Source organism: Rhopilema esculentum, chromosome 2 (assembly GCF_057945365.1).
Source record: "Rhopilema esculentum isolate cy_ngs chromosome 2, ASM5794536v1, whole genome shotgun sequence".
Taxonomy (NCBI): Eukaryota; Metazoa; Cnidaria; class Scyphozoa; order Rhizostomeae; family Rhizostomatidae; genus Rhopilema; species Rhopilema esculentum.
The window spans coordinates 3,839,530-3,852,852 of NC_142816.1; the positions used below are offsets into that span (position 1 = coordinate 3,839,530).

At 35.8% G+C, this 13,323-nt stretch overlaps 1 protein-coding gene across 1 annotated transcript in view; it reads right to left on the reverse strand.

The window, feature by feature from the left end:
* LOC135695644 (N-acetylgalactosamine kinase) overlaps positions 1-7,986 on the reverse strand; it is a 29,418-nt gene extending 21,432 nt beyond the window's left edge. The window contains exons 1-8 of the transcript XR_010517281.2: positions 7,648-7,986; positions 7,083-7,214; positions 6,112-6,214; positions 5,457-5,574; positions 4,599-4,676; positions 3,929-4,062; positions 3,137-3,373; positions 289-449 (exon numbers count right to left, since the gene is read on the reverse strand). The gene's annotated coding sequence lies outside the window, so the exon portion shown is untranslated. The remainder of the gene's footprint in view (positions 1-288; positions 450-3,136; positions 3,374-3,928; positions 4,063-4,598; positions 4,677-5,456; positions 5,575-6,111; positions 6,215-7,082; positions 7,215-7,647) is intronic.
* Positions 7,987-13,323: the final 5,337 nt, after the last annotated feature.

Genomic DNA, 13,323 nt, shown 5'->3' on the forward strand with positions numbered 1-13,323 from the left:
ACAAAGGAACCGACGAGAGTTACCCTTCTGCCTATTTCTTATTCTGTGATCCGGATAACAGTTAATAGACTGTTTTCACAGAGCAATTGGGGACAGAGGTATATAAGCTTGAAATTGATCTTAATTTTGTACTTGCGATAATCAAAGTATAATTTGCCGAAATCTGTATGTAGGCTTACACACGATTCATTAAATCCTTTTGGCAAAGTTAATCGATCGTTAATGTTATTAATAATAGTCTATCAAAAAAATTATCAAATGCAGAAAATATAAATAAAAAATTGTTACCGAATCAATGTAACTCCTTTCTTCGAAAGAACCATGCAGAGGTTCTCGATACATTGGAATGCTAACTGGAACAGAGGTTGCATAAATTCGATTTTTGTTGCTGCTACCTCGGTTTGAAGTGAAATCGAATCCACCACTGTTTCCAAGGCTACTCGAATCACCTTGGAAAGTAAAACGATAATTTTTAGATGTGAGAAGAAAATCAAACAAAATTCACGCAAAAATGTATCATACGTCGGCCTGCGTGGCGTTAAGCTTGACCTTCTAGCTATCAAAAGGCCGCGACAGGGCTATGTTTTGAAAGATGAACTATTACTTGAGGACAGTCTTCTGTTGATTAACTTACATTCAAATAAAAAAGCATTGCATTAATTGTTGTTGGAAGAAAGTTTGAAGCTTTGAGTAACTGTCATGGCCGAAATTTAGTTTGAAGTTTCTTCAACTCCAGTTGAAATTCAAAAAACACTCTGTTTACAATTGAAATTTATGTTAAGGGAGACGTCCTGCAAAGGAGTAACAATTAGCATTTTAGCTGGAAATGCGTTTCTCTCATCTTAAAACCATTCTTTGTCATTTTGGCTGGAAGCTCAGCTTCTAGTGCTAAATAAAGTCGTGAACAAACAAATAACCGGATGATTAGGCCTAGTTTAACCATTACAAATTGAACTAGGTTCATTGCATAAGCGCAATTTAGTAATGAGGCAAGCATACTCGAAGCTATCAAGATTTAAATGTTCTTTAAAAAAATAAAAACAACATGTCAAAGCTGATGCTCTGAGATTTAAATTTTACTTTTTTCAATTTGAGTCCTTATACTTACGTGCTAGAAGGCAAAACGATGCCCATGGTAAAATTGATGTTAAGGACATGTTAAATGGATTTAAAGATACAGCTTTGCTACATTTTAATGTCCTGGTTGATTTTGGAACGGTTTCTTAAAAAATTACACTAGGGTATCAAAAGTATTGCACCACCCTGCTCAAAATGGCGGCACTTTTTGTCGACTTTTTACAATGCAAAACATTTGAATGTATGAATTGGGTGGAATAGGCATATTTTATATCAAATTTCGGCGGGAAAAGTTTGCAAATTTTGCTGACGCCATAGAAAACCTAGTTAGAAATGTAAATTTTACGGAAAAACATCATTGATTGTTTGAAAAAATGTAGACCATGCCTGAGGAAACAAAATCGTCAAATGAGAGGCGAGTCGCTATAAAACATTTACGGGGAAGTGGTCTTTAATTTTAAAAAAAATGTTGACCAAGTTAAATGCAGCTACACAAAAGCTGCGGTAAATCAAAAAAGATTTCTCGAGAATGTTACAGTAGTAAAGAAACCGAAAAGTTGTCGACCAAAATAAATTTGATGTTAGAGGGGAAAGAATTTGTCGGTTTTATCATTAATTGTAAGAATTTTCCAGGCCTATTGCGAAATTCCACAAGAATACGTTGACCAAAAATGTGGATCCATTTCAAGGAGGCTTTTTGCGGTTTCAAAAGTTTGCGGCTTCCCGTCAAAATATTGAAATTTGAAACTGTTAAAGGACGTTTGCTTCTGTTATTTTTCAAATAAATGCTCTAAATAGATTGAAGTTTTGATTGGTGGTTGTTTGGCTTTCGACCAATTGCCATTGGCCCTCTAAAAACAGAATTAATTTGCATAACAATAGCTTTCGATCATTCATGTGCCATTTCTCCTCCTTCGAGGTGGTGCAATACTTTTGATACCCTAGTGTATTATCACTAAATTTAAAAGTCTCTATCGCCATCCTAAATTTGTTTTTGTCTGAAAGAGCAATCGAACTTCGAGCTGTACATATTTGTCATTCATTGAGGGGAGTGTACATATGTGTCAAATATTGAAACAATAGGGAAGCCTCGAATATAAAAATATCAACAGGCAATAAGCTAAAAATCAATTCATTTTTTCGTAATGCAACAAATACAGACATTGTGAAATGATAGCATTAACTATGGATACATTCAATGTCTATGTGATAAATTCGTGCATCGTAACATTCTCGAGTGGCGTAACAGAGAAATCTAGGGCCCTAAGGAAAAAGGAAAGTTGCTGGAAAGTCCCATCCCATCCAAATTAACATGGGGGCCCCTTATGGTCAGGGGCTATCGAACTAAGGTGCCCTAAACTGCATTATACCACTGGGCTACCCTCCCTTCTCGCAAACAGTGTCTATCTTGTTTTTATTGCTGAGCAGTGAATTGCTCTCTCTACAATTGTAATCAAAGCCTGTTCCAAAAAATAACTCAATGTACAAAAATATACGAAGCCCTCCTTAGCGTCTCTCCTTTCGTACATTTACCTTCCCTCCTTAGTGTCTCACCAGCCAGGTATATATCAACCCTTCCTGGGTGCCTCACCTAGCGTCTTTTAGCAAACAGACTTTGAAATATACTAGCTAGCTTGTCGTACAATAAAATGTGACAAAATAACTTGAAAATAAGGTGAAATTGTACGAGGAAAGAAAGTAAATTAATAATTAAAAAATAACTCATTTTCCTCGTACAATTACATCTATATTCAAGTTATTTTGTCAGACTTTGAAATGATTGTGGATGGCCCCAGAATTGTCATGAAATTCCATACCCCTATGATACCGGCATTGTACTGTAGTTTTTTATATTGTATTGTATTGTATTGTATTGTATTGTATTGTATTGTATTGTATTGTATTGTATTGTATTGTATTGTTTTGTATTGTATTGTATTGTATTGTATTGTATTGTATAGTATTGTATTGTAATTCTTTATTGGCATAAAAAACTATTGATGCCGTTGTTGCATCACAACTTAATACATGAAATAATACAAAGTAATTTAAAACATACCACTGCTGTCCTCGTCAGATTCAAAAAACGGTTCACAACTTCTGTTCTCATTGAAGCCATCAAAATCGAACAATGTATCATCCTCCTTTCGAAATTTCTGTCTCATTTTCATTTTCGATCTTTGGTTGTTATCTAATGAGGAGGCGGCTTGCTGTGTAAGGACCCTGGAAGGAGCCCTGTTGCTTGGCAGCGAGCTTGCAACGATAGGGATGCTTCGACGAGGGCGTTGTTTTCTGCCTGCGCAATCAAAATGTTTTTTCTAATTACAGGTCTTCAATTAATATTTGATAGCCTTTTACCAAGATGAAATAATAGAACTTAGCAAGACCAATTTTTTCCACCAACCCTGTACCTTCGTTAAGGCCTCGAGCCTGCAGAGTTTTCAATCAACTTTGCACAAACACTGAATGCAATCGACAGCAATGCATGGAAATTAATAATTTATTACGGAATATTTTGATTCCAAACAAAATTATGCATCTTTGATCAAAGATTTCAAATAACAGATTTAAGGTTTTCAGTCAACAGTTGATGGTCGCATTAAGCGTAAAACTCGGAGTAGCAACTTACAACGGTCCTGTTCTATACACCAAAAAGCGTGTACATACATACATCTCTGTCTATACAGCACCAAGCACTTTATGATAGACCCATAACAGTAACTTTCATTTAGATTTCGAATCATATAAAACTACTGATAATGACAAAATATAATGCTTTTCAAATCATTTGTTAGTTGGAATTGTCTGAGAAAACGTCAGAGCGTTGATATTAAAAGTAGTGAAAACAAACCTTTGAACTGGGGTAAACTCGATGATGGTTCTTCTGAGTCTGAATCAATAGATTCTTTTTTAACTAATTTCATATCTTCCATTGCATCAGAAATCGAGGATTGGAGAGCGTTTTGCTCATTTTTGTTGATAAGCCTAAAAATTGAAAAATCAATTAGAACTTCAGCAGTTCAAATAAATGATGCCAATTCTTTTAACACGACATCCATCTCACTAAAATCTTATTTACAATTATCTCTGCAAAAAAGAACAATGCAGACAATAGCCTATGTGCTAGCCTCAAGATCTCATCAACTACATTTAATGTCCAGATCTATTTTATATTGAAGAGTAGTTCATTTTTTCAAATTTACTCCTTTAAGCATAAACCATGCAACATAACAGATTTTAAAATCTTTTTTCAACAAGGAAAGATTTTATGGCAGGAATAAATAACAAAAAAATACATTTATTAGAATTTGTTTAGCAGTCTGAAAATAGACAAAAATAAGGTCAATAATGGCCTTGGCATGAACTTGACCAGTTTTATGAAATTTGCGTCATGTTTTTGAAAAACAAATAAGTGAATGTAATTTCCTCTACAATTTAATTCAAAGTTCAAGATCCTAGGTTTTTATTGAAAAAATGACACCTACAATTTCATAACGTTGATAAACAAATTCTAAACTAACCTTAAAAACTTCTGCTTGTCGATCTTTACCTTCTCTTGAAGCTTTTCAAAAACATCTCTTTGTTGTTCAGTGTGAATCCTAAAATGATATACACAGTTAAAAAATGTTTGATCACAATGGTATAAGGTCTGAACAAATAAGAAAGTACTAACTTTTGCTACCAAAAAGTTCTTGAGATATTCCATGTATGGTGTACCTAGCTTGTAAAGTGACCTCATAGATTCGGATCACATGCAGATACTAATAACTTCTATCCTGTAGAGTCTACAACACAGATTGAGGTAGCAAATGAAAGCTCTTGTAAATCCCAATCTCAAGAAAGCATTTTTACATGCTCTGAACAACACTTGCAGCATGATTGATTTTAGCTAAAAGGTTCAAAGTAAGTAACAAGTAAAGTAAAAGTGCGAACTGAGCCTAAAGGAACAATATGATTTTAGTGGTGCCTGTCCTTTATCAAGAAATACTAAAACTATTTTTACCAGCTAATTAATTCCTGAGAAATGTCACTGACTTTAAAAACATATTGATGGCATTTTTTGTTTAAATTCTACTCAAAGAGAACAGATATTAAGGAACAATAAGGAAAACAATTTTGGCTAGATAATCCTTGTCACATGAGTATCAGGTTATCAAACTGTGGAATTTTCCTTTCAAATTTCAACTTGACCTTGTTTGATCCAATTCATTCAAAAACATAAAATTCAAAAGTTTCCTCCTGTTTTTTCTTCCAACAGAAACCGATAAAGACTATGGCGAAGGTGGCATGACATTTTCAAAGGTCACTTAAGGATAATGGCAAGCAAATGACATCACACATTGTCAGACAAGCTTCAAATTGAATTCATATCTGCTTACCGTATTCTTTCATTCATTGCCTGTTCTTCAAACGCTAGATATTTTTTCACTATATCATTCACTTCAGAATTGGCATCAGAAAGAGATCGCTGGAACATTTGCAACTGGGACCCATTGCCTGAAAACAAAAGAGCCTGGTTTAATACCATGAATCAAAGTTTCTTAACCGATAAAGTCTAGAAGTGAAGTTCATTCATGCACAGATCATAACTTTCAAAGCAGTATGAAATAGCTCTTTTTATCCCGTACTTCAGTCTTTGATTAACAACTATATGATACAAAATTTGGTTCAAAACACTCCAAGTTTGTACTCTTCCATCTTTTGAGATGTCTTAACTATCCACATGTTTACATGCAATTTCTTTCAGATCTAGCTGAGTTACTAAAGCATCCACTTGATCATTGAATCCATCTCATGGCATGATTTACGAACATTTTCTTCCTGGTTTTCAAACAAAAGTAGTTTTGTAAATGGAAATTTTAAGCATTCTTAACTCAACATTTAACCTACCTGAGTTATTAGCAACACTATAAGCAAAATTGTTAAACAAAGTTCTTTGCCACTACAATATGAATCATTGAATCCTTCTTTGCTTTTGCATTGATATAGCCATAGGATTTGACGAGAAGAACTATGAAAAGTTTATAACCTTACCATGTTTGGGAGAACCATCAGAGGACAAGTCATTCAAAACTATTTTGAAGGCAGTTGAGAAAGTTTCTGACTGCCTCATCTTATCATATGATGATTCACCAAGCTGAAATTAAATGAATTAAATCTAGACTAGGAATTCCAACAATCCAGGAGCTGTGTTACAGGGGTAAGGGGGCTTTAATCCCCTAAGACTTCAGTCAGCCCTGATTTTTTTATGCTTACTACTATTTTGGTTTCTTGCAAGGTAGCAAAGGTACACTCAAAAAAATGTTGTGCAAGATGTCTTTCGTTCTCCAGGGAGCATGAAATAATATACAATTTGTTGAGCATTGAGAAAATGATAAAGTTTTCCTTTCCTTGGTATTATTAGTACTTTGCAGGTATAGAGCCCACATCACAGATCCTAAACTGGAGGGGTCGCCAATGTAAACAAAGTTTCACAATCATTTGGCTGATGCTGTTTCACTTGTGTACTTTGGTTCAATGTATTCATTGCAATCTTAAGGTATATCTATATGAATAATTTAAGCCAATTTTATTATTTCGTTCTGCAAAAATATGTGGGAGGGGCCATGACCCCCCTTGCCCCCTGTGTGGCGTGGCCATCAAGATATACTTTAAGTAGAACATTTATCTAGATCATAGAACATAGTGCATAATAGCTTGTTAAACTGGTACTGGATCCAAGAATGGTTGAGTACCCTATGATACTCAGAATCTTTTCCACATACCCCTGCCATTACCTGTCAAATGAGGTGCGCCCCTTGCACCTAAAAAGAATGCCTATTCGTCTTTCATTCAACATTAACAGAACATAGCAAGATGAAAAAGGCTGGGGAATGTCCCTAGAAACATTTTCCTAGACACACCCCCATAAAGCTTTGCTATCAATGTCTTAAGAATAAGTCCCTTGAACACAAATTTTCTATATTACACCTTATATCACTAAAGAATTATGAACACAAATTTACCAGGTCTTTGCTGATCACAACCCTTTCCAGTCCTTTGAAAGTGTGAATGGCATGAGTGCTAAGACCACAATTCAGACATTTGTAGATTTTGTAATCTCCAACAGTGCGTGTTTTCATCAAAATTTGCTGTTGCTAAACGAAAAAAAAAAGATAATTGTTAAAGATAAAAACCTTACATCTTATGTCGGATGATAATACTGTGGAGCTTAAATTTCAATTTTAGATAAAGTTGACTCCGTATATCTATGTACTGCAATTTAGGGTGCTATCTTGTACAAACAATGGTTTACGTTCTGGATGCTATGTGGTATCTTTAAAAGATTCAAGATTCAATTCACAATCTTTGCTCGAATTGATATTTGCTAATGTTTGAAATTTACATAAGATGAAAGTAACCTGGTTGGGACATATAACTGCAACATAAACATACAAGTAGAATATTGGACAAGGAGGAAAATTTTTTCCTTAAGCCAAAGGAATGCTCGAAGTTATCAACGAACGGCGGGATACAAACAATTCAATTAATGGTAAGCTTATTTGGAAATATATATCTTTAAATGATTACCACTTCCACTCCAGCAAATGCCAGCTTTACAAGTAGCAGATGGCCATTGAAAAATTCATCCACATCTTCGTCAGAGACATTTTCATCCGTTCCTAGCAGTCCTTTGCCGTCTACTTCTTCTGTTTCTTTCTCATTTATGTTCAAGACAACATTCAAGCATTTACAAATTCGTTTGGCCATTTTATTGGAATGCTTTTATTCACAAAAGTCCAATGTTCAGTCATGACAACAATGCTTTCCCTTCCATCACAATCTCCCGTTGGCCTAAGAGAGTTTCTCGGTCACGTGAAACTCATTCTGACTATTATCCGGTGTCTTTTGAATACTGGATTACCCGGTACCGGAATTTCGGTAGAAAGTGAGGTAAGGTCACAAAACACAATTGTTAGGTCGGAATAGAGAACGTTAAACTTGACGCAGAAAAACAAAATTGCTATTCGCTGCTATTCTTGTTATTAATTGCTATTCAAGTCCTCAGACAATTTTACAAATACTGGTGGTCCGAAAATATGATAACCGGGTGTGCTTTATTCCTTGGCATGGCATAACTGTGTTGGTATCATTTCTATGGTCAGGTTAGAAGCACATGTACAAGAAGAACTGATCACATGAAAATGATGAAATGAAATATGTTGATCAGCAAGAGCATCGAGCTTTCGAAGAATGAAAATGAACAAGAAACGATAATTTAGGCATGCTTTTAACAAAGCTTCAAAAAGAACATCAGCTGTCAACGTGATTGACATACTTCTTGAAGAGGTACGACAATCTTAGTCCAAGATTTTTAAGGATGGATTCCAATAAGTTTATTGTTGTGCACTGGCGGTGCCAAGGGATGTTAGGGAGCAATTCAGGGCCCACGCAACCGGGGGGCCGGGGTGGCCAGGGTAGCCAGGGCCTCTCACTTTTTCCTCTAACTTTATCTCAAAGCTGCAATAAAGGTGAAAAAAGCCTTGCCCCCAACTTTCGTTAGCCCTCCCCCCAAATTCTTGGCGAGGACTCTGCAACTTCACCTCTCACCGCCACCGCCACCCAATATTGCAATGAGTAGGGGGTGTATCATCATTTCTAGCATTACATTCATTTTTATAAGAAACAAAGGTCGATGTTGAGCACTCCAGTTTCTTAATGTTCTGGAAATTTCAATACTCATTGTTTTATAAGATTTTCTTAACTATGATGTCATCGATGATGTAATTAAGGGATTTGAATACCTTTAAAAACCCGTTAATTCCTTCGCGGGGCCCCTTATTAATTCTAAAACTAAATCCCTATCTCAGGAAAAACAATTTGGGCTTTCGGTGCATCAGCCCTTGTATTGCCTGAGCAATGACGTAATCAATTGATACCTCTAAAATTGGGAAAAAAGGCTCTTCATCATCCAATTTCGCATCTGAGCTTTCTGCCATTCATGAAGTTCTACAATGCTTAAAGGTGGGCCAAGAATCAATTCTCCATAATCAAAAGGCCATAATTTCTCGTGTCGATCTGGTTGAAAAGGAAATAAGAAAAGTTCAAAATTCTGTCGGGGAACTGGAATCAAGGCAAGTCAATTTTGAGAAAGACCTTGATTGTTTGAATTCTCATGTAAATGAAACAAATTCCCGTGTAAAGGATGCTGCTTTCGAACTTGATCGCCTGGAACAATATTCAAGAAAAAGCTCGGTGAGGATTCACAATGTTATCGAATCTGACGGGGAAAATGTCGAAGAGGTTGTCATCTCTCATTTAAAGACGGAGCTAAATGTGGAGATTACGGCTTCTGAAATTGATATCGTCCACCGTGTAGGACGACGCTTTGGAAAGTACCCGCGTGCAATTTTGGTAAAGTTTCTTTCACACAAGTCGAAGGAACATATTATGAAAAAGAAAAAGGAAGCCAAGAGCATTAAAATAACAGAGGACCTCGCCCGTGGCATAAAAAGTATGCTTAATGAAATAAACGCTAATCGTGGACCCCTTAACATTGAGCGCGTATGGACTATTGACGGTCGTATAAAATATAAGCATTTCAACGACTCGTTCATTCACGAGGTACGTTCATACAACGATTTTTTCCGTCTTACAAACAGTGCATAGGGGGGTGGCCGAAATGGTCCTTTTATAAAAACTCACCATCGTTTTTCTAATTTTCATTTACATACACAATCAAATAGTTATCGTGCAATTCGTAATCTATATTCTATGCCAAAAAAGGTCAGTCACTCTGTTCCTAGCACATTACGGCTTTGCGCTTGGAATATAAACGGTTTAAAAAAGTTAAAAGTAGCCGAGGCATTTGGTGATCGTGACAATGATCTTTCTCAAGCTCTGGAAAATAATGATATTGTTTGTCTATCTGAAACATGGCGAGATCAAGGTGATCCCGAATTTTGTGATCTTAACGAAAACTTTTCTGTCTTCCATCAGTTGGGGTGCAGAACTTCTCGCTATGGGAGGTCTTCTGGCGGGATGTCTCTTTTCGTTCGTAACTCTCTGGCATCATGGTGCCATATTTTACAATCGGATGCATATCATTTTTGGTGTCGATTTGATAAAATTGCCTTTGGCCTTGCCGATGATCTCTTTGTTTGCTTTGTTTATATTCCACCGAGTGACTCAATTTGGTTTAAATCTGGCAGAAGCCTAAATTTTGATATCTTACAAGACGAATGTGCTAATTATGACGCAAAAGGATCTATTTTAATTCTTGGTGATTTCAATGGTAGAACTGGGACATTGCCAGATTTTATCGTAAATGATTCAGTAGACGATTTTCTACCGGTCGCTAATGATTACTCGCCAGACACTGCTCTAATTACTAGGCAATCTAGTGATAATACAATTAACCATAGCGGTCGATTGCTAATTGAATTCTGTAAAACTGCAGGCCTTCGGATCCTTAATGGCCGTACTGATAAAAACCGCTCATCACATTTTTCTTGTTTCACGTCCAATGGTAACAGCACAGTAGATTACGCTCTTGCAAATCAGAAAACATTTGGTCTGATTAGTGGCCTTAAAGTTGGGAACATGAGTAGCTTGTCCGATCATTCTCCTATTGAGATCTCAATTAAGCAAAGTGTTAATTGTAATATTTCAACAGTTAGCTCTAGCAAGCCCGACAATGTATCTTCCTCGGCGGTTGATGTTCTTATGAGCAATTACACAAAACAATACATCCCCAGTGTTGATTCCCATCAGAAAATTAAACTTTTTATCGAAAATGATAATACCCTGGCTTTTCTGGAAAATTTGGAAACTGATCTTGATGACAAGTCCATTCCTGTTGGTCATACTGTTGCATTAATGCGCAAACATTTAACTCAAATTGCGGAAGGTTGTCTTAGAACTAAGAAAATTTTTTCTAGTAACGTACCGAAGAAAAAACATTTTGTTTGGTTTGATAACGAGTGTAAGTCCAGCAAAAAACTGCTAAGTACTTCACGTAAGGCCTTACAAGCAGCCCTGAGACTCAATAAACCTGACCCAATACGTTCTAATACTTTACATGAGGTTTACAAATTAGAGAAAAAGAGACACAAAGCTCTTTTGAAAAGAAAACGCGCTTCCTACCTTACAAATGCGAAAGAAGAGCTTTGGCTGCTTAAAAATGAATGTCCAAAGCAGTTTTGGAAAAATCTTTCAATGTCATCTTCCAGTAAATCGTCAATAGATTTTTCAAATGAGCAAATCTATGCCTTTTTTAATGATCTTCTTAGTAAAAATACTCCTGTTTCTCCCCCTAAAAACCCAAGTCACTTTGCGGCTGCTGATGATTCCGGTAACGACTTATTCACTCTTATAGATTCTAAACTAAATGAACAAATTGATTTATTGGAAGTGAAGAATATGGTTGAAAAACTCAAATCTGGCAAAGCACCTGGTCTTGATTTGTTGAATGCTGAACTCTTCAAACATTTAAATGACCGTTATTTTACTCTCTTTGTTAAACTTTTTAATAAAATTCTAGATTCTGGTGACTTCCCAGAAGAATGGTCTGTAGGTGTCATTGTTTTGCTTTTTAAAGGTGGTGACACAAAATATCTTGACAACTATAGAGGGATTACCTTGCTTAGCATTTTCGGAAAGCTTTTCTTGGGTATTCTTCTAAACCGCCTGAATCAGACAGTGGAAGAGTTTAACATTCTCAAGGAGAATCAAATTGCTTATAGAAAATCATATCGAACCTCCGATCACATTTTTACGCTTCATGCTTTAATTGAGAACACATTTGCTAGTAAGAAAACTCTTTATTTATGCTTTGTGGATTTTAAGAAAGCTTTTGATTCCGTTGACTACAAAATTCTTATTGATACACTGTTGTCTTATGGTATTAATGGTAAAGTGTTAGATGTCATTAATTCCCTGTATGCAAAAGTTAAGTCCTGTGTAAGGGGCCAAGACAGCCTAACTAATCTATTTTCCTGCCATCGTGGTGTTAGGCAAGGTTGTTTGTTAAGTCCGTTGCTGTTCACTTTGTTTCTTAATGACTTAGACTCAAAGATTAATGCTGTGTCTACCGGTGTCAGATTGGGTGATGGAAATATCTGCACCCTTTTATATGCTGATGACTTAGTTTTATTAGCTAATTCTGCTGATGATCTGCAATCCCAGTTGAACGAGCTAAACCAGTTCTGCTTGTCCATTAATATGGAGATAAATACTTCCAAAACCAAGATAATGGTTATAAGAAAAAACAAGAAAAGATCTAAGGCATGCAAAATTTGGAAATTTGGTGATAAAGAGATCAAAGAATGCAATGAGTACAATTACCTTGGAGTTACTTTTAAATCTAATGGTTCCTACAGTGCTCATGTTGATATAATTAAGCAAAAAGCTCAAAAATCTTACTTTGCTCTCTTATCCAAAAGCAACGAATGGGATGGTTTCAACCCAGGACTGTTTCTATTTTTATTTGACAGTACAATACTTCCTATTCTAAATTATGCCACTGACGTATGGGGATTTGGTACATGGGAATGCCTGGAAAAAATTCATCTTATGGCTTGCAAGTCAACCCTAGGTGTTAAAGGATCTACAACGTCTCTTGGGGTTTATGCGGAGTTGGGACGTTGTTCGTTGCTTGAACATAGACACATTAATATCTTAAAATTTTATATTCGTTTAATAAATCTTGATTCCTCCAGATATGCATACAGAGCTCTTCAAATGTTAATTAATGATGCAGATTCCGGTGTTTCTAATTGGGTCAGTATTGCCCGTTCCCTGATGACCCTTTACAGAATACATACAACCGATAACTCCACTATCGTGAAATCAAAAGTGTCTTCCCATTTTAGGTCAAAAATTATGGAAAATTTAAAAGAACAAGCTATTCTCAATAAAAAGCTTTGTACATACGCATCTTTCAAAACTGTTTATAAGTTTGAGCATTACTTAGACTTGATACCTAGCAAAAAGAAAAGATCCAACTTTGCAAAACTACGTCTCAGTGCCCACAACCTCAGGATTGAAACAGGTAGATACGGGAAGAATCCTATTCCTAGGATTGATAGAAAATGTCCGTATTGTCAATCTTTTAATAAAACTGCTGTGGAGGACGAAATTCATTTTTTATTAGTTTGTCCCCTTTACGAGACTGCTAGGAATTCTATGTTATCTATGATTTATTCAAAATTTCCCAGAATATCATCCCTTGACCTTTGTGATAAGTTTATTTGGTTGATGAGTCAA